This window comes from Mus caroli, unplaced genomic scaffold (assembly GCF_978045245.1).
Source record: "Mus caroli unplaced genomic scaffold, Mus_caroli_1 scaffold_16, whole genome shotgun sequence".
In the NCBI taxonomy this organism is placed as follows: Eukaryota; Metazoa; Chordata; class Mammalia; order Rodentia; family Muridae; genus Mus; species Mus caroli.
Genome location: NW_028227271.1, coordinates 58,036,833 through 58,057,594, shown reverse-complemented (window position 1 = coordinate 58,057,594; position 20,762 = coordinate 58,036,833). Strand labels below are relative to the sequence as shown.

Below are 20,762 nucleotides of genomic sequence, written 5' to 3'. Positions count from 1 at the left end.
TTCCTTCAACTGAATGTTTGATATATATATATATATATATATATATATATATATATATATATATATCCAAAGCATAGATAAATAACAATAAGTTTCTATGGGTTTCCATCACTTTAGATTTAGCTGTGGGATGACATAGAATATATTAAATAACCTTTGTCTTGCTTCTTGCTACAATTACCTGATATAGAGGCTGCAAATTACAAAAACTAAAACCAAAACCATTTTAGCAAAGATTAAAATTCACTAATATTAACTTCCACATGGTTTTTATAAGAGTTTGAAGCAACTATAAGTTTTGTCAGTCTCTGTGCTCTGAAAATCTTAGATTTGGGAAACTCATCTGATGATTTGAAGCCAAGTAAGATTATCAATGGATTTGCTCAGTGTAAATCAATCAACAATGAAAGTGACTTCAGTGTATTAATTCCTTCTTTGAACTCTTCTATCACAACCACAGCTGGCACTTGTGGGTTTCTACAAGCCGTGATGTTATCTGCTTAGCAAACTCCAGCGCTTTACAGATGTTATACAATAGTGATTTTTCACTGTTCTTCAGATAAGCATAAAATTTCAATCCAATAGTTATCTTGAAACTCTGACACTTCTATAGTCTTATAAATATGACAACTATTTTTTCTTCTGAAAATCAGAAGATATAATGTAGTAAAATATCACTGCAGTATAGAAAACCCTAAACATTGCAAATGTCCACAAATTGCAAATTAGTTTTAAATTAACACTAATTATTAATAATATTTCTTTATATAAGACTTAGTTTATTAAAACCTCTATTATGGCTTGTAATATTATCTGAAAATAGACATTGGAGAAAGGTCTTACCCTTTGAAAATTCAACTTTGTATATAAACCTTCTATTATAATAACTACTGTTCAAGTTTTTTTATTACTTTGATGAAAAATATATTGGTGCTCTTGAAGCATGTAGTCATGAAAAAATTCATTAATCTACTGCATAGAAAATCAGAAGAATATGGATATCATTATATCCATTTACAGGTTGAGAAGATACCTGTCATTTAAACACAGACATAATAAATTAAAAGACTGAATGATGACAAGGAAAGGGGTCAAGGAATCAAAAAATAAACAATTCTATTTTGTTATAATCTCAAAAATAGGAACTATAAAAAAGAAAGGGAAAAAGGAAAGAAAATAGACAAAAGAAATCTTTATTGTGAATCAAGCTTTACTGAGTGGTCACTTGTACATATGTAGCATGTAGAAGTTACACTCAGAATGATCTTGAGACTACTGAATGTGTCACTACCACAGAGACAGGAAAAGGTACACCTAGGGAAAAGGTAAAAGAGATGGAACATGAATGTCTAGTGTGAGCTTTAGGGTGCAGAGGAATTTTAATTCAGCAACATGGCTGCTCTCTCTGGGATCACATTCAAAGACCTTCTAGGTCTGGGTGATCTAGTTGGAATACAGACATGGCATTAGTACACCCTTTTTTAATTCTTTGTCTGGAATGGCACTCCCTAAGTACACATCTTTAATCCTAAACAATATAGGTAAGGTTTGTTTGTAGAAGGAAGCAGGCATGTTTGAAAGTGACTTCTAATTACGGGACAGACAAACTGAGAAATCAGAGAAATATTTGAGAAAATGTTTCAGAGATAGGATATGCTCATTTCTCATAAAAAGATGATAACAAAGAGATGCAACTAAAGAGAGCATCTGAGATAGCTGAGAGAAAGACAGAGAGAGAGAGAGAGAGAGAGAGAGAGAGAGACAGAGACAGAGACAGAGACAGAGACGGAGAGACAGACAGAGAAAGAGAGAGATGCTACATCCACTCCAGTGAAGTCTGTGTGACAGGTTTAGAAAACTAGAAGCAGTGTAGAGGCAAGGAATTTCACAGAAACAGCCTTCTGGAACCTTAGCATTCCCAGAGCACTTACACTCAAAACCTGTCCCAGTGTTAGTCTGGTGTATGGATCTGTGTGCTCTCTTTCAGTATTGTTTCATTATAAGTGCCTTTAAGGATTGATTTTGACATATAGCTAAGCCTTTGTCAGTGTTCCAATGTCCTAGAAAGTCCTTGAGGCCGACCTTGATCTTGTAATTCAGTAACATTCAAATTTACTTCTAATAGAGTTAGTGAAACTAATTAGGCATTCCAATTTACTTGAATAGAGCTAGAAAAAAAATCAGGGCTAGTCTACATAATATTTACTTAGAACAATAGCCAAGTCACACACAAACACAGGAATACACAATGGCCTAGGAAATAGGTGGGTTGAAATACTATTCATGAAATGGTTAATAGAATGGAATTCCCTTGGTTCAGATTTTTCACTAGGCCCAGAGGAATAGCATAATCAGGTATTTACTAAAGGACCCCTGGTGGTGGGTTTAACAATAGACTAGCATTGCATTAGAGCATTCACCTGGCTCCTGTGTTTAGCTGATCTTAATTAAGGGTTGCTCCTAATCTCAGTTGTAAACAATAACTGGCTCCTGCCATCTTTTTGTTTTTGTTTTTGTTTTTTTGAGACAGGGTTTCTCTGTGTAGTCCAGGCTGTCCTCATACTCACTCTGTAGACCAGGCTGGCCTTGAACTCAGGAATCCTCCTGCCTCTGACTCCCAAGTGCTGGGATTAAAGGCATGTGCCACCACCTGGTTCCTGCTATCTTTTTATGTATGCATTTTCTTTGTTTTGTGTTAAGAACCAGTGTACTTTGACGGGTGTTTTCGCCTAGCTTTCTTGTTTTTCTTCTGTATTATAAGACTGGTGCTCACTTTGAGAAAATACATCCAGATACAGCATTTCCTTGTGTGCATGTCTGTTAACTTTTTCGTAGCCAACTCCATGCTCACCAGTCCGGAACTCTAATTTCCCATGGATTGAGAGAGGCCTATTGGGGCGGGTCCATGGCACAGAGAGACAGAGAATATAGCAACACAGTTTTACAGAGACAGGTTGCAACTGAAGACAGAATATGCCCGAGATTGAGAAAATGTCATAAGATTAGAATATATTGACAGAATTAAATTCAGGCCAACTCAGAAGCTGAGAGAAAACAGTTTGAGTCAATCTGACTGGAGAGGAGACTGGGCAAGCACAACTCAGTTGAACCCCAACCAGAGGTCAGAAAAAATCCAGAAAGTGTGAACTCATTGAGAAATAAGTCTCTGAGACTACAATTACATCTGTTAAATAAAAGCAACACATACACTATAGAGCAGCAGAAGCTTAGAGTGTTACATTTGTATAGAAGCCGTCATAACTCACTTATTTAGCATATTTATTAGTTTTTAAATAAATTATACATATATTACATATATTAAATATATACCTGATAGTGAGTATTAAAGCATTTGGATTAGCTCTATATGGATATGGAATTATGTTTGTGTTAAGCCTTATTTACTTGGGGTAAACACTAGTTTGAATAAAAAATATTCCACATGTTCTCAGGTATTTGAATTTGTTGCCAGTTGACATCATGCTAAGTGGAGGTGATGGGGTGATGAAGCCTAGCTGGAAGAGTCATCTCACTGAACACCTGCTATCAACATTTAAAGTCTCACCCAACTCCCATCTTACTATTTGCTTCATGGTTATATCTGATACTGAATGTTCCTACTTGGGCTACCTGCCCCTATACTTCCACTGCCCTACTGACGACCCCTCTGGAAATATGGGTCAAAATCATATTTTTTTATGTGTTCCTTTTCTTTCTCAGGCATTTCATTAGAGAAACAAACAAATAACTAAAAAAGCTATATACATGTAACTATTCTAAAAATATTTTAAGGTGTCTTTTTTTTTTTGTTTAGAAATGTCCTTCCTAATGATACCTATATTAATAGGTTGCATTCCCAACAGTTCCATATAAATGTTCTACATTTTCCTCATCTTCATCTGAATTGTTTGGCATTTGTTTCTCTAATGTTGGCCATTCTGACTAGTATGATATGCAAGTGAAAGGACTTTTAGTTTGCATTTTAATGAATGTTAATATTTTCCTTATTGTTTTGTGTGGGAACAAAAAGGGAGCCTGTGAAAGAAGGGGGGTAGTGGGGAGAATAGCTCACATCCTGCCAGAGTTCCTCCTATGCTCTGGGCAGGTGGATGCAGGAGGGCTGCCAGATGCTTTTCACACCAAGCCTCTGACCAACTCAATGAGGGGTGGACAAAGGGCAGCCCCTGCCTGGGGGCCCCAGGGCCATACCCTGTAGTCCCGGGGTTATGGGAGAGATGGGAAAGGGGAGAGAGGTTCCTAACACCCGTGAGAGTGTGCACAGCCTTGATGGAACATAGACTCTCTATGGCTTAAGAGCTTTATTAAAGAAATGCAGGGGGTAAGAGAGAAGGATAGAGAGAGAGAGAGAGAGAAAGGAGAGAAGACAAAAAGAGGGGAGAGAGAGGGGGAGAGTGAGGGACGAGAAGTAACAGCATAAGAGAACAAGGTGGGGCTAAACAGCCCTTTTTATGGTCTTTACTGTTGCTAGGTAACTAGGGAGGAGTTTAGCCTGAAGATCAGAAGCTGGGCCATTGTCTTAGTCTTACATGACTACTGACCATGCTTCTCTTCTGGGGGCTGTGGTGGGGCGAGAGTTCCAGGTGCATGAGGGAATACCTACCGTATCATGAAGGTGAATTATCACCTCCGTGGTTCAGACCTCAGCTCAACTGGATACCAGCCTGTCTGTGCAGAGCTGAATGCCCCACAGTTTTGAGATTTTCCATTTATTGAAAGTAGAGTTTTTGTTCACATAATATAACTTGATTATTGTTTCCACTCCCTTAATGCCTCCCAGTTTCTCTGCATCTGTCCTCCCATTAAGATATACTCCCTTCTGTCTCTAATTAAGAAAACAATCAGGCTTGTAAGGGACAATAATAAAATACAATATAAAACAAAAATTATCCCATCAGATTTGGGCAAGACAAAAAAACAAATGGATTAGAGCCAAGGAAAAGACAAAAGAGCCATGGAGCCACTCATTCACACACACACACATACACACACACACACACACACACACACACACACACACACACAGCATAATAAAACTAATCTGGAAGTCCGTAATGTGTATGAAGAGAAACTGTTGCAATACCTGTGAGTTCATAAGTACTTTGATGTGTTTTACATAGTTGTGCTGGCTATTCTTATATCAAGTTAACACACGACTATAGTTATCTGAAAAGAGGGAACCTCAGTTGTGTAGATGTCCCTATAAGATCTAGCTTTAAGGCATTTCCTTGATTAAGGATTGAAGGCAGTCTCCATACCAACTCATTGTGGGTGGTTCCACTCCTCTTCTTCTTGTCCTGTATTCTATACGGAAGTGAGTTGAGCTAGCCAGGAAATGCAAGTCAGTGAGCACTACCCCTCTGTTGCCTCTTCATCAGTTGTTGTCTCCAGTATCCTGCCCTGTTTGAGTATCTATCCTGGCTTCCTTCAATAATGAACACCAATATAAAAGTGTAAGCCAAGCCCGGCTGTGATGGCATATGCCTTTAATCTCAGCACTTGGGAGGCAAAGGCAGACCAATTTCTGAGTTTGAGGCCAGCCTGGTCTACAAAGTGAGTTCCACTACAGCAAGGGCTACACAGAGAAACCCTGTCTTGAAAAAAAAGTGTAAGTCAAATAATCCCTTTTCTCTCCAACTTGCTTTTATTGCACATGGTGTTTTGTCTAATCAATTGAAATTCTACAACAAAGAAGGGCTCTAATTTTTTGTGTGTTCTCCATGTCTTCTGGCTCTTTCACTCTTTCTGCCTTCATTTCTGAAAGGTTTCTTGAACCTTGAGTAGAGTGGTTTGATGGAGATATCTCATTTAAGACTGAGTGTTCCAAGGTCCATCACTTTCTACAAAATATCGAGATATGTGGCTGTGCATTTGTTTCCACTGTTGCACAACAAAGCTTCTTTAATGCTAGATGGGCAAAGCAGTGATCTATGGATATCACATACTGCCCATGGTATTACTTTTATTGCTACTTGTTTTGTTTTGTTTTTGTTGTTGTTGTTGTTGTTGTTGATTTTTGTTTGTTTTTTGTTTTAAACCAGTAGTATTTGCAATGTTTCCCCTCTATCATTGCGTTATCTTGTTTCTGGTACTTAGTTACATAACCAGTCTTGGGTATGGGTTCTATCTCTAGGACCTCATTCAAAGAAAATATTGGTTGGCTACTTCTACAAAATTTATGTTATTTCCCTAGGATATCTTATAGGATATATGTCAACCCTTCTGTACACTAAAGGGTTTATGTCTGGTTTGACGTTTAAATTTATCTTTTGGTAACAGGCATGGTAAATTCCCATACCACAGGCACTAGTACTTAGGGGTGGAAGCTCTATGTAGGCACCAGGTTAATTTCCCTATGTTGAATGTGTCCTGTAGGTATTGTTTTCAGTTCAACAACAGGATTTTACTGATATTTGAGGAGAACAAACCATAATCTTGTCAATAGTCTTCATTATTTGTGTTTTCCTATGTTACCCCTTTGGCCAGCAACTCCAATAATGATATTGGTGGCTTCGTTTGGTGAAAAGTGATGGCCAGTTTGGACTCTTCTCCCCATTATTTTTCAATTTTCTTCAGGGCATATTCACAGATGTATTATTTTAGCAAGCTTATCCTCTATTAGGTTTTCTTACTACCCCCCAAATATGACCCTTAATTTTAGCTGTCTCTACCTGTATTCTCTCCCTCATCCTCTTTTCCCACCCCACCTCTAGTTCCAGCTCTCCAACTATATCCATTCATTAAAAAAACAATAAAACAATTTTATTTCCTTTTCCTAACAATCTCCTATCTCTGTTCCCTAGTCCCGTACTTTACACCTGACATCTGTGGTTCAATGGATTGTTTCCTGTTTATAATTAAATATAGTTAATATGCACATATAAGTAAATACCTACCATGTTTGCTTTTCCTGGATCAGGGATATGTTACTCAACACGATTTTTTTGTTTGTTTCATGTATTTACTTATTGCGCGCCGCTTTACTTACCCCTGGTAAGAACACGCTCAGGGCAACCGGAATCTTCTGCAGCACAAACTTTATTGCTTACCCCATCATGAGCCAGTGGAGAAGAGAGCCAGAGAGAGAGAGAGATGGCAGAGCCCCCTCCCTTTTATGGAGGACTGTCCTCCGCCTTGGACGTGTCACTCCCTGATTGGCTGCAGCCCATCAGCCGGAGTTGTCGTCACGGGAAAGGCAGAGCACATGGCGTGGAAAGCTACCCCGGCACATGCGCAGCTTGCTTGTTTACTACTTAGAACACGGGTGTCAGTGCCATCAGCGCCATCTTGTAATGGCAAATGTGAAGGCGGCTCCTTACATCTCCCCCTTTTCTTTTATTTAAGAGCAATAGGCCACCCATTCTAATGAGAGTGGAGATAGAGGTCAAATCCCCAGTGTGTAAAATAGGGGCTTTACACAAAACCTCCTCCCAGGCTCATCACCCAAAGGGGTCTTGGTCCGCTCCCGTGTCGTTTTTCCTGGGGGAAGGACACTTGGACACTCAACCTTCTTGAAAGATGACATGTCTCCCTAGAATAGGCTCATATATGCCACAGAGCCCTTCTACTGCAGTGCTTAGCCATGCAACTCTCTCGGGCTGCTGAAGCACACTCACTCTATCCCGTGCAATGAGACTAGCCTCGTGGGGTGCAAGAGCTGAGTGGCCAGCGACCTATTGCTTAAGCATAGATAACCATATATCAGGGGAAGCACCATGTTCTAGTGCTGCAAGAGCCTGGGAAGTAATCACCATGTCTCTCCTAGTTTGGGCCTTAAGCTTACAGACCAATCAAAGAAGCAACACTAATCCACAGCAAAGAACAGCTCCAAATAATTCCACCCCTACCCATTCTTTAAAGAAGGAAAATGTTGAAAAGATAGTCCTTAGGTCAGGGACAGGTCCAAGTGCGTGGGGCAAGTCTCAATTTTCAAAGGGTCTGTTCAAATTTAGCTGTCCAATTCTGTATCTCCCAATGCTGCTCTCCCTTTGTTGTTATCGCACTGGACATCACCAAGACGAGGGACATCAGTATTCCCTTGGTCAGTCTGGATTTTTTGGGTGAGTCTTTCTGGTATCCAAAATGGGTTGTCTTCATTCTGTGGAAAAACACAAACAGCTCCCCTGGATCTTATCAAAATAGGATCTGGGCCTTTCCATTTGTTATTTAAAACATCTTTCCATTTAACCATCTCTTTGGGCCTATCTGGCTCTGAACAATGTCGTTCAGCCGCGGTATGGCCATGAGAATCAAGATTTAAAAAATTGAGTGTAAAAAGTGCTGTAGACACAGACACTCTTAGTACTCGGGGTAGAGCCTCCTCGACTCCCCCTTTCTGTTTTATTAGATGGAAGTCCAGTCAGGTGGGTCACATCCATCTGACGGCAGAACTGTTGGAATTTTTGAGATGTATAAGCTGGTCCATTATCAGTCTTAAGGAGTTTGGGTTTCCCCCAAGCACTCCATGCCTCAAGGCAATGTTGAATCACATGTGAGGCCTTTTCTCCGGTTAAAGGAGAGGCAAACATGATGCCAGAGCATGTGTCAATGGACACATGGAGATATTGAAGTTTTCCAAAGGAAGAAACATGTGTAACATCCATTTGCCAGACCTGTAGAGGTCGAATACCGCGTGGGTTAATTCCCACCTGAGGAACTGGCAAGAACTCACAGCAGCTTTGACATTGAGTAACAATGTCATGGGCTTCTTTTCTCGTCAAGGAGAAACGGCGGCGTAATGTTTCAGCCGTCACATGAAAATTGTTATGAAAATTTCTTGCAGCCTCTATCGGGGATGTTAGGGCAGCAGCCACCACTTTAGTGGCTTTATCTGCCAAATCATTCCCCAGAGCCATGGGGCCAGGTAGGCCTGAATGGGCTCTAACATGAGTAATATAAACAGGAAATCTTCTAGATAACAAAACTAATTGTATCTGCTGAAAAATATTGGCAACTTTACTGGAAGGCTTAATCACTCCAGCCACTTCTAAAAAATTGAGGGGTTCTAAAAAGGTTTTTAAAACTTCTAAAACCACTAACCATTCTACCACTTGAGGTGAATTTTCATTATATTGTTTGGATACTACTTTACCATTAGCCACATAGACACCTATGCCAGTTTTTGATCCATCAGTATATACCACAATCCCATTTTTAAGTGGGTTTCTTACTGTTATTTGTGGAAACACAACAGATTGATTTTAGGCGAACTGTAAAATTGGATGTTTTGGATAATGGTTATCTATTTGTCCTGAAAAGGAGGTAACTAAAACTGCCCAATCATTGGATGTGGCTGCCAAGGTTTGAACCTGTCAAAAGTCCAATCTCTCTGCTCTGGAGTCAAAGCAGCAGCGTTTGCTTGGGCCTGCGTTTGTGCAGCCTCTTGCCATAGAGCTCTCCATTCCATATATTTGCCCGCATTGGGGAGAGCGGCTTTTGCAATCATTTGCCAGTCGGCAGGAGTTAGTGCCATGCCGGCAAGTCTGTCTAACTGCACCAAAGTAAAATTAGCATTGGCTCCATATTTACGGACAGATTCAGCAAGCTCTTTAACCTGTGTATAATCTACCGGAGCGTGAACACGCCCACCCTCGGCTCCTTCAAAGACCGGAAATGCTTGTTGCATCTTCCTTTGTTTCTCTCTTGGAATGAACGAGTCTGCGCACTGTCTCTCTGCGCAGGGCTGATGTACTACGCAGGGCGGGGGCTCCACATAGGGCGGAGGTGCACTATGACCTTGAAGCCAACTGCCCTGAGGCCAAGCAGCAAGCTGGCCTTTGCCAGCCGCTTTTGGCTTTTTTCTTGACTTAAAAGCTCGAATTTCTCTCTCATAATGAGCTGCTCCCTCCTCCAAGTCTGTTTCCTCAGAAGGGCTAATTTCTTTATCTGATTCACAGCTACTAAGAACTGGCTCTTTAAACTCATCTCTTTTCTCCTCTTTCCTTCTAATCTCTCCCCAGGTATTTTTCCCTGACATTAACTTTTCTTTTTTCCTTTGTTTTTTCTCCTCTTTCCTTCTAATCTCTCCCCAGGTATTCTTCCCTGACATTAACTTTTCCTCGGGTTCAAGACCCGTGGAAAGGCCTGTATACTTATTTCGCGCGCCATGCTTTCTCTTTTTTCCTGCTCTCTCTCCCCGCTTTACTTCTGATAGACTGTCTTGAATTTTGTCCAGAATTCTCCACCCTGTCTTAACTGCTTGTTGACATATGAAAAGAAATAAAAGGGCTTTTAACACTAGAGAAAGTTCAAGACCAGACATACCTTGTAAAGCTGTAACGAACGCGCATCCGTTCCCCAGCTGAAGAGTTCTGAATCTACGTCGGATCCTTCTCAACAGTCTGTTTCCGGGAACACTTCATTACCACAGTTCCCCAGCTGTAGAGTTCTGAACCCACACCGGATCCTTCTCAACAGTCTGTTTCCGGGAACACTTCATTAACCGCTCCTTCTCCGTGATGTAGTAGTTCCCGGGTTTCGGCACTATTTATTGCGCGCCGCTTTACTTACCCCTGGTAAGAACACGCTCAGGGCAACCGGAATCTTCTGCAGCACAAACTTTATTGCTTACCCCATCATGAGCCAGTGGAGAAGAGAGCCAGAGAGAGAGAGAGATGGCGGAGCCCCCTCCCTTTTATGGAGGACTGTCCTCCGCCTCGGACGTGTCACTCCCTGATTGGCTGCAGCCCATCAGCCGGAGTTGTCGTCACGGGAAAGGCAGAGCACATGGCGTGGAAAGCTACCCCGGCACATGCGCAGCTTGCTTGTTTACTACTTAGAACACGGGTGTCAGTGCCGTCAGCGCCATCTTGTAATGGCAAATGTGAAGGCGGCTCCTTACATTTACTTATTTCATGATTTTACTTATTTTAACAGCTAAGTAATGCTCCTTTGTGTGAATGTACAACATTTGCTTTACCTGATCTTCTGTTGAGAGACAACTAGTTCATTTATGTTTGGCTTTTATAAAAGAACACAAATGAATACGGTTGAAGAAAGGTCAATGGGTTAAGATGCAGTATCTTTTGAGTGTATGTCTAAGAGTAATAATTCTGGATTTTACAATATATTAATTCCTGTCTTCCTGAGGAACAACCACATTGATTTTCAGAGTGACTGTACAAATTTCCAGTCCCACCCTAACTGTACATCCTCACTATAATAAGCTGTCATTTCCATGAATTTAAATATTTTTCAAAAGATAATAAAAGTATAATTTCAATGAATCTATAGTTCATTCAGTAAATATAGCTTTTTCAAATTATTAATTCTTTGAGTCCATGATAATCGAGATATATCTTCTGGAGTTGTTTTCACTATGTTCTTTGTCTGTATGGTTATTTTTTAAAGATTAATGTATATTTCTTTCATTATTAATTAAAGTTATTTTCATCATTTAAAGTCTTTTTAATAGCATATATTTTAAAATTATTATTTTTCAGTGAGGTCAGTTTTAGTATACTACAAGGCATGGTAAGTTTGCATAATACTTCTTCTCTAAGGTGTTCATCAGATCTAAGAGTCTTCTATCAGAATCTTTAGAATCTGTTGATTATGGGACCATGGTAGATGCTATCTTTAATGGATTTCTATCCTTTTTTAACTTCACTTAACTTAATGATATATCTATAATCTCAATAATTATATAGAGTGAGAGTAGAGAAAATGAACAATCATGTATTATAACTGATTTCAGAAGATGTTTTAGTTTTTGTATGATTTTCATTTGAGCTTATGGATCAAATTACTTGATGGTTAAAGCAGGTGGAGTGATTTTTACAGGAAGTGTAATATTAAAATACATGAAAAACACTCTTATGTACCTCAGACACATCCTGTGCTGATTAAGTTAACTTTGCTGTGATAAATGCCATGAACAAAAGCAATTTAGGTACGAAAGATTTATTCAAGTTTACAACCTTGGTTTCAAATTGTGTCAGTAAAGAAACTGAGGGCAGATACTCAAGGCAGGAACCTATAGTCAGAAACTGAAGCAGAGACCATAAATGTACACTGCTTGCTCAATCTGCTTTCTTATATAAATTCAGGACAACCTCACCAGAACCAGAACCAGAACCAGAACCAGAACCAGAACCAGAACCAGAACCAGAACCAGAACCAGTACCAGTACCAGTACCAGTACCAGTACCAGTACCATTCCAAATGTTCTGGGATATTTAATAGCAATTATTAATCAAAAATGTAAAACAGACTTATATAAATGCAGTCTGATGGTGGCATAATCACAGTTGAGTGTCCTTTTCAAAAACTCCATTTGTTTTAAATTGCCAGAAACAATGAAGATATACCACAGATCACTCAATAATAAGAATATAGTTAAAGATTTTTTTAAAGCTGGAATTATTCATTAATAAGTGGAGGTCTGATACTGTGTTGATGTTTGTTGTGGGCTGTACTGCCAGAGGTGACTGTACTGAGGTCTGCAGCATGTGCTGATGCCAGAGATCATATGCATGATCCGTGTTGTTGTTAGAAAATATGTGGAAGTCCATTATCTGTGTTCCCTCAGTTTGTAAAGTGTAAAGAATCTAATTTGGAAATACTACTGATGACTGTTGTCTCACAGTCGAGAAATATTGAAGAGATCTGTGGGAATATCCAAACCCCTCCCTCAACTCTAATCATGAAAACTTAACAGACTATAAAGTCATCAAAGGGAACCATTAGAAATTGTAATAAGGATACTGAAGTGTGGCTCTCCACAACTTATGGCAAGGGTGCAACTGGGGAAATACTGTTTTGTTAAGGGGCTGGTCACTGGGAGTTTGACCATGTTCCAGTGAGTATATGGGCAACATACATTGGACTTTTTTTCTCCTTGGATGGTGGGGCATAAGGTTAAAGGGGCGGACCTGGGAGAACTGGGAAGTGAGTGTGGTGGGGTTTATGAAAGAAAAAAAATGAAAAGAACTGAATTTGCAACTGGATAATGAAAAATTTAAATAACATTGACAGGGGAAGCACATAATTTGTATTTTGAAAAGTCATGGAGGAAAAGTGGGAAAGAACACCCAGAGGGTAAGAAGAGAACAAAACCCATTTAAATTCTCAAAGCTAAAAAAAAAAATACAAAATGAAAATTAAGAATAAATATGAAGGGATGACAATAGTATACATAATTTCAAGGTTTTTCTTTGCTTGGATAAGCATGTTTTCCCATATACACCGAGTTGTACTTTGCAGCTAAATTTACAGGCTGTAATAGAGCTGCTGTCAATCTTTTTGTAAAACCAAATCAATAAGTTCAGAAAGTCTTCCTTGCTGGGTTAGACTCTTGCATAAGGTTCAGCTCTCTGTAGGAGGATTGCAATCCTTACTGAGGAGAGTTCTGCCTTTACTTTCACTCCTCATAACCAGATAGAGCCTCCTTTCTGTTATGTTATTGGATTATATTTCCTCCAAGTGCTGAGGTTTCTCTTCAAAACATGGTTGTGGCTACATTACAGTCAAAAACATATTTCTGACCTGAGTAGTTTTATTTTTGGTCATTCTGTATTTTATTCAGCTTATTTACTGAGTTTACATGATTTTGATGCATTGCTTGCCAATTTGTTGAATAGGAATGGCAGTTGGCAAAAATATTCACCTTTCTATTAAATAACTATTCCCATGGTACCAACTTTTATCCCAGTCTGAAAAATCAATGACATAAACCACATCAATTTTATTCAAAATATCAGTATCAGCTTATGTTTTCCTCTTCAGGATTTGTGTTTTCTCTATACAGAATCCTGAAATGTCTATGAATTTGATGATTATATCTTTGCTTTTAAAAACCTTATATTTGTATTGTTTGAGTTTGTACTTCAAATTAAGCCTTTAAATTAGCTACTATATCCAACTTCTAAGAAAGGACACTAATAAATGGGCCAATTTATAGTTGATGTAATGCATTCTCTTACATAATGTTTACTAATTTCAATTAAAATATTATAAATGCTGTACTTAGATCCACTATGAAGTCCCTTAAACATACAATTCCAATAAAGACAAAAACTTGAATTTTAAACCCTAACAAAAGTCATTCTACCCATTTAGTAAAACAAAGCCAGGAAATAACATAAAAGAGGAGACTTGAGTTTATTTTGTTTTAATCAAATATGCCCTCGCAGCCATTTTGTTACATGTCCTTTATTTTCTATATATTGCAGAGTTTTATCTTTATGCACTTAGAAAAATGTACTATAATACACAAACATGCCATTCAAAGTTAAGTAGGTAATCTATGGACAGGTAATTAACTAATACTATATCCCTTGAAATGTGGAAATTCAAGCAAGAATTCAAAACCTGAATCACTTGCTACATTTACACAACAATATCTTGGATATGAATACCTGTGTTGATTTGATGAATGATACATATGTGCTATTTAATATGTGAAATAAACAGTAAGATGGATCAGTAGGTAAATTCTTCCTGTGTAAGTGTGGTAACCTAACCTGGGATTTCTAGATCTCAAATAAAGCTACATGCATCAACACCTTTCTTAAATCCCAGTGATACTGTAGTTAAAGACAAAATGGAGAGGAAAGTTCTGGGGCTCCTGCCATCATGCACTTCTAGGTTATAAATTGACTAAAAATCAGAAATCTTGTTTAAATTATAACACAATTGTTCCAAGATAGTTAGCAACAATAACAAAAATTATTAAAACTTAAAACATTAGAAATTGCAGCAGTGGGTATAATATAATTGAAAAAGTTAAGAATTATCTATCAAGTATGTTTAGTTACTTCTTGTGTTTTACATGTCTCAGATGTGCCTTGTTTCTTATAGTTTGAGAATCATGAGATCTTTCACAAAACAATTTTTTAATTAGGGCCTTCTAATGCTTATTGATATGTTTATTCCCACACATGGTGTAGCATTAAAGCATGTCAGGATGGTGTGCCATAATGTGACTTCTTAGTGGTTATATTAACTTTCATCATATGGGTACAGTATGGTTTGTTAAGTCAATCCAATATAAAATTGTACTTTTTCCATCCCATAGTCTATACTGAGAATGTACATTAATGTGAGAAGTGTAATGTATAGACACAGAGATGTGGGGAAATATTCTTTCTTTCTTTCTTTCTTTCTTTCTTCCTTTCTTTCTTTCTTCCTTTCTTCCTTTCTTTCTTTCTTTCTTTCTTTCTTTCTTTCTTTCTTTCTTTCTTTCTTTCTTTCTTTCTTTCTTTCTTTCTTTCTTTCTTTCTTTCTATTTTCCAGACTGAGTTATTAACAGTGAAATAACTTGATATAGTTTATGGTATTTTTCCTTCTGTCATTAATTTATTTATTTAATACCTTTATTCCAGTAGAAATTAGTGACAATTCATTTTGTGGTAATGACTTGTGTCATATGTATAAACGGATATTTATATATTTTACATATTAATTATCAAATCTATTTTGTTTATGGTTTATAAATAATTTACTTAATTATACTCTGTGCTTGAAATTACATGACAAAAATAAAAACAAAAACTAAACAATACAAAACAAAACAAACTCAAAGCATTTCTTGATTTTTAATTAAAGGCATGAGCCACCATTGCCATCTTGGCCTGGAGTTTTCATGGAGAGCAGAGCAGCCTGCCACCTGCATGTGAAGTAGGCTTTCGGAAAGGAGAAACTGAGGCAGCCTCCTAGCAGGGCACGTGCATTCTGGCATGCTTGCCAGTGGTCTTTTGAAAGGTGAAAGTATGTGAACTCAGGTTTGAAACTGATCCGGTGATATATATCTAGAAAAGGCAGGGTGAGTGGGCTTGCCAACTTGATACACTCTGTGGAATGACTGATGGATTCCAGGCCAGCTCTGCCTCCTTAACCCCTACCCCTACATACACAAACCCTTCTCCTGGCAATGACTTTCAGGTTGAGGAATTCAAGGTGGTGGGGTGCTCCTTGCCAATTCCAAAGTGACACACACTGTTACTGTAACCAGTGCACATCATTTGCACCCAACCATGTGTTGGCCAAGACCCTCTACTGGTACGTTGTGTCACAGCTGAAGAAGATGAAGAAGTCATGTTGTGCACTGCAAGTGCATGTTTGAGAAGACACCCCTACATGTGAAGAACTTCAGCATCTGCCTGCGCTACAACTCTGGTCATGGCACACAAAATATATTGAGAGTACCCGGACCTGACCACCACTAGCAGGGTCACACAATGCTACTGCGACATGGATGCCCGACATTGTACCAGTGAGAACTCCATCCAGATCATGAAGGTGGAAGAGACTGCAGCTGGCAGGACTGCTGTTACAGGACTCCAAGATCAAATTTCCATTGCCCCATCATGTGTTGTGGCACCAGCACAAAACATGCTTCACCACCAAGATGCCCAACACTTTCCACACCCAGATATCCACTGAAGAAAAACTTCAAACTGTTAAATAATGAGTTTTGTAAATTTACTACACAATTTAAGCTTTTACATTATCTCTTGCTATTATCATATCACATTGACTATAATTTGTAATATCATATTAAAACATGCCATTTCTATTTGCAGTATTAAATTATTATATATTCTTGTCATATGATATGTTACATTTTGTTTCCTTTTTAAAATATATTTATTTATTTTTATTTCATGAGTATTGGTGTTTTGCCTGCAAGTTGGTCTGTATAAAGGTGTCAGATACCCTGGAACTGGAATTACAGATGGTGGCATAACATATTGGTGCTGGGATTTGAATCTGGGTTTTATGAAAGAGGAGCCAGTGCTTAAGCAATTGAACTATCTCTACAGTTATGATTTTTTGTTTTGTTTTCCATATTTATAAATGATCGCTAAAAATACAAACTTTTGACATTCTAAAAAATATATTTTAACTTTCATGATAACCAAAATATTAATTTATTAAAATCCTCAATATGCTTTGGAAATTTATACAAATATTATAGACTTTATTAAAATATGCAGGCACTCTAAAAAGACAAATGTTTTTAAATGCTCTGTCCTTAATGGACAATGATAAATGTAAGCCTAACTAGACTTAATTTAAAACTCAGATAAATACTTATCAACATTTAATTGCATAAAAATATACAATGTTCCTATAATTTTTCACACCTAGCTTCCTCTATTAGAGATTTTTGGAGTACATTATGAACTAATTTTTTTGGTTAACTTTTTATCTTATACAAAACCAATTATTACAGCACACTCCTTTCTGTCTTTCATTGTTATCTGCCACTCCCTATAATCATGTTATCAAAAGGCTCCCACAACTACTACCATTTAGGGCACCATTTAAGCAATTTTAATATCTATATGTGATGTTGGGCATAACTCAGCTTTTGCTGATAGCATTCTTTGCTGTAAATGGTTTAGTGTATATGTGAACTCTCCGAAGATGGGACTCAATAAACTTGTCAAAATATAGAAACAACAAAATGCCGAAGTTGATGGATAAAAAGCTACCATTGCTTCAGTACTCTCCTATATAATAATTATGAGTTTCTCCAGTAGTACATACTCTCAAACCTATGCTTCCATTCTCTTGGGTAATACTTAGGATTTACCAAGCCATCTTGTAATTTCTCTCATACTTATATTTCTGTCTTCTTTCATATGTGAGAATACAGACCTGATTGAAATGAACTGATTCTGACATTGATAGTTCTAACACTTTTGTCTTGTGAAAAAAAAGTTCAATTACTGTTTCAGGACCACATACTATGGCTTTGTCTGGGTCAGAGGTCTCTGCTAAAATTATGCACATTTTTAGAGTTAAACATTTGCAGATGCAATGCATATAGCAGAAAATGTCTTAGTGGGCATAGGAATCAATTGTCTTTTGGGAAGTTTTTCTGCATATTAAATCAGTAGCATTAGAGAAAAGGACAAGTGGGATCAGGAGTGTCAGGCTGAAGATAATGAAGTGGTTCTCTGCTTTTCATCTTTGCAAATTATTTTTAGGAAGAAGGCAACTGAATGAATAAAGAATAATCCAATTGAGACTGGATTCTCTTGTCAAAATACAAAGAAAATTGTCAAAACTGATAGGTCAAAGTGAATGATTCTAGACTCTTCTAACTAACAATTATGTGTTTGGGACTCTGACTTTTTAAAAAAGTTGATATGCTCTGGCACTGGAAAATAGCATAATTTACAAGAACAAATGACTAAGTGTCAAATATGGTGAATAATTTATCTATATTATATAAATTTAGTATGTTCATTTAATAAGCTAGATATTTGTTAAAATGATTTTTATTTCATTTAAACTCTTTGCTTTGATAAATATCTCCTTTTTATATTTAACCTGAATATATATCATTTCTCATTATTTAAACTGTTTTTCTGGTTATTTTATATTTAAAGTTATTAGTAAACATAATATATAAAATTGTATTTTATCATAGTAAATATGTAGTATATGGAGAATTATAAAATATGTAGTATTATTATTTTCAATATTTAAGGGAGGTTTATGCATTTAATCTTATATCCTGATATTGGATGGCTAGATTTTTATGATTAAAATTTTAATTTATTACTGAAATTAATAGTGAAAGAAATAACTATGATCTAATTTATTTAATTTAGGATGTTATATGCCTATTTGTCTAGATTTGTAGCTATATCTTAAGTATAGCTACATTCAAGGAAACAAGCTGTTGTGTTTATCTTCATTTTAACATTTGAAATTATACAATCCTCAAGATATTAATTTGTTGAAGTCATTTTCATGCATGATTCACCCAAAACATTGGGATATAATTAGCAATGCTATATTCTAACTCATGACTGAAAATCTATGACATCTAATGTAGACAAAGAAAAACTCAAGGCCACTCAAGACCAAAACTTTAGACCCAGCAACTTGAACTTTCTGAAGAACCCTGAACTGCAAGGAAAATGAAGTCCATTGTAAAGGGTCAATAGACAAGAATTCAATGATAATACATTTAAAAATTTGAAATTTTTTATACTAAAAATACTATAGCTGAATATTTTGTTTCATTATTATGAAGACTTAGATTTATAAGTGTAGAATTCTTATGTTTATACTAAAGAATACATCAAATATTTTATACAAAAAACAATGAAATAGAAATTCTATTTAATTCAGTCAATGTTAGATCAGAATAAATCACTGAGAACGGTTCAATACTACACACATCCTCATCCAACAACAATAATCCAGTTGAAAAGACATGTTAATTACATTTTCTTCTCTGTCTATATTTAAGAAAACTGATGTCTTGGAAAAGATACTTAGAAATACATTACTGGAATGAGAACTACTAGTGATTATTTTTTACATTTTATATCATTGCTTCACTACTACTCTAGGGTAATTTAAGGTACATTTTAATTTAAGCATATTGGCTAGAAAATATTTGTTTAAGGAGATGATAAATGACCATACATATAAATATGTGTATAGTACTCATACATATGAAGAAAAATGAAATTATCTATTAACACCATATATGCCCTCTGTGTGGTAAAGAATGGCCCCTAGACTAAGGTATGTATGATTCAAGGTAGCAAAAATAAAATGAAAAAAAAATAGCTATCTTTAGGATGTTTGATGTACAATTTTGTAACAGTAAGTTGCATCCAATCATCACAATAATATTCAAGTAAATGGAAGGTATATAAAGTAACAACTTATGTGGGTACAGTGCTGTGTTAAGATGCTAACATAACATGTGATAGTATAATGATTTGAGCTTTACATGAAATAAAAACATTGTGCTTTGTTCTTACATATTTCATATCAGATTCCCAAAATTTCAGATCTGAAGATTAGAAAGAAAATAAGCTTGTTTAAGATAGGACATTAAAAGATTCAATATTTTTTTTAGAGAAATCACATATTTGAGTTTTTCCTCTTCATATCATAACATCAAATACAGTCTATGAGAGCACAAAAGCATTTACACTCAGTTCATTTTCTAAATGAGGCAAACACCATACCAAACTCAAATGTATATTTTTCGTCCTACCAGTAGATCTTATCAGTCCCTCCCTCCAATATTCTGACAAATCAGCAAGGACATAAGTACATATTGAACACTTCCTCTGCCTACTAAAATGCACTGATTCTTATACTTTGAATTGGCTGTCAGTGTTTTATTCTTATATACCACTTTAATTAATGAGTTGGTTATAATATCAACAATCAGAATGTTGGAATGGAGGAAAAATTAGTACAATTTCAGTTATAGGTTTTTTGGGGAATTAAGAGGTAAATAAATAGGGTATCTGAGTTACATTTTTTTTTCATTTTTTTTAATTAGGTATTTTCCTCATTTACATTTCCAATGCTATCCCAAAAGTCCCCCATACCACGCCCCCCCCCCAATCCCCTACCCACCAACTCCCACTTTTTGGCCCTGGCATTCCCCTGTACTGGGGCATATAAAGTTTGCAATTCCAATGGGCCTCTCTTTCCAGTGATGGCCTACTAGGCCATCTTTTGATACATATGCAGCTAGAGATAAGAGCTCCGAGGTACTGGTTAGTTCATATTGTTGTTCCACCTATAGGGTTGCAGTTCCCTTTAGTTCCTTGGGTGCTTTCTCTAGCTCCTCCTTTGGGGGCCCTGTGATCCATTCAATAGCTGACTGTGAGCATCCACTTCTGTGTTTGCTAGGCCCCGGCATAGTCTCACAAGAGACAGCTATATCTGGTTCCTTTCAGCAAAATCTTGCTAGTGTATACAATGGTGTCAGCGTTTGGAATATGATCATGGGATGGATCCCCAGATATGGC

The 20,762-nt window shown here is 37.0% G+C and overlaps 1 pseudogene; it reads left to right on the top strand.

Moving 5' to 3' along the window:
• Positions 1-15,816: 15,816 nt before the first annotated feature.
• On the top strand, positions 15,817-16,426 carry LOC110287952 (large ribosomal subunit protein eL20 pseudogene; annotated as a pseudogene).
• Positions 16,427-20,762: the final 4,336 nt, after the last annotated feature.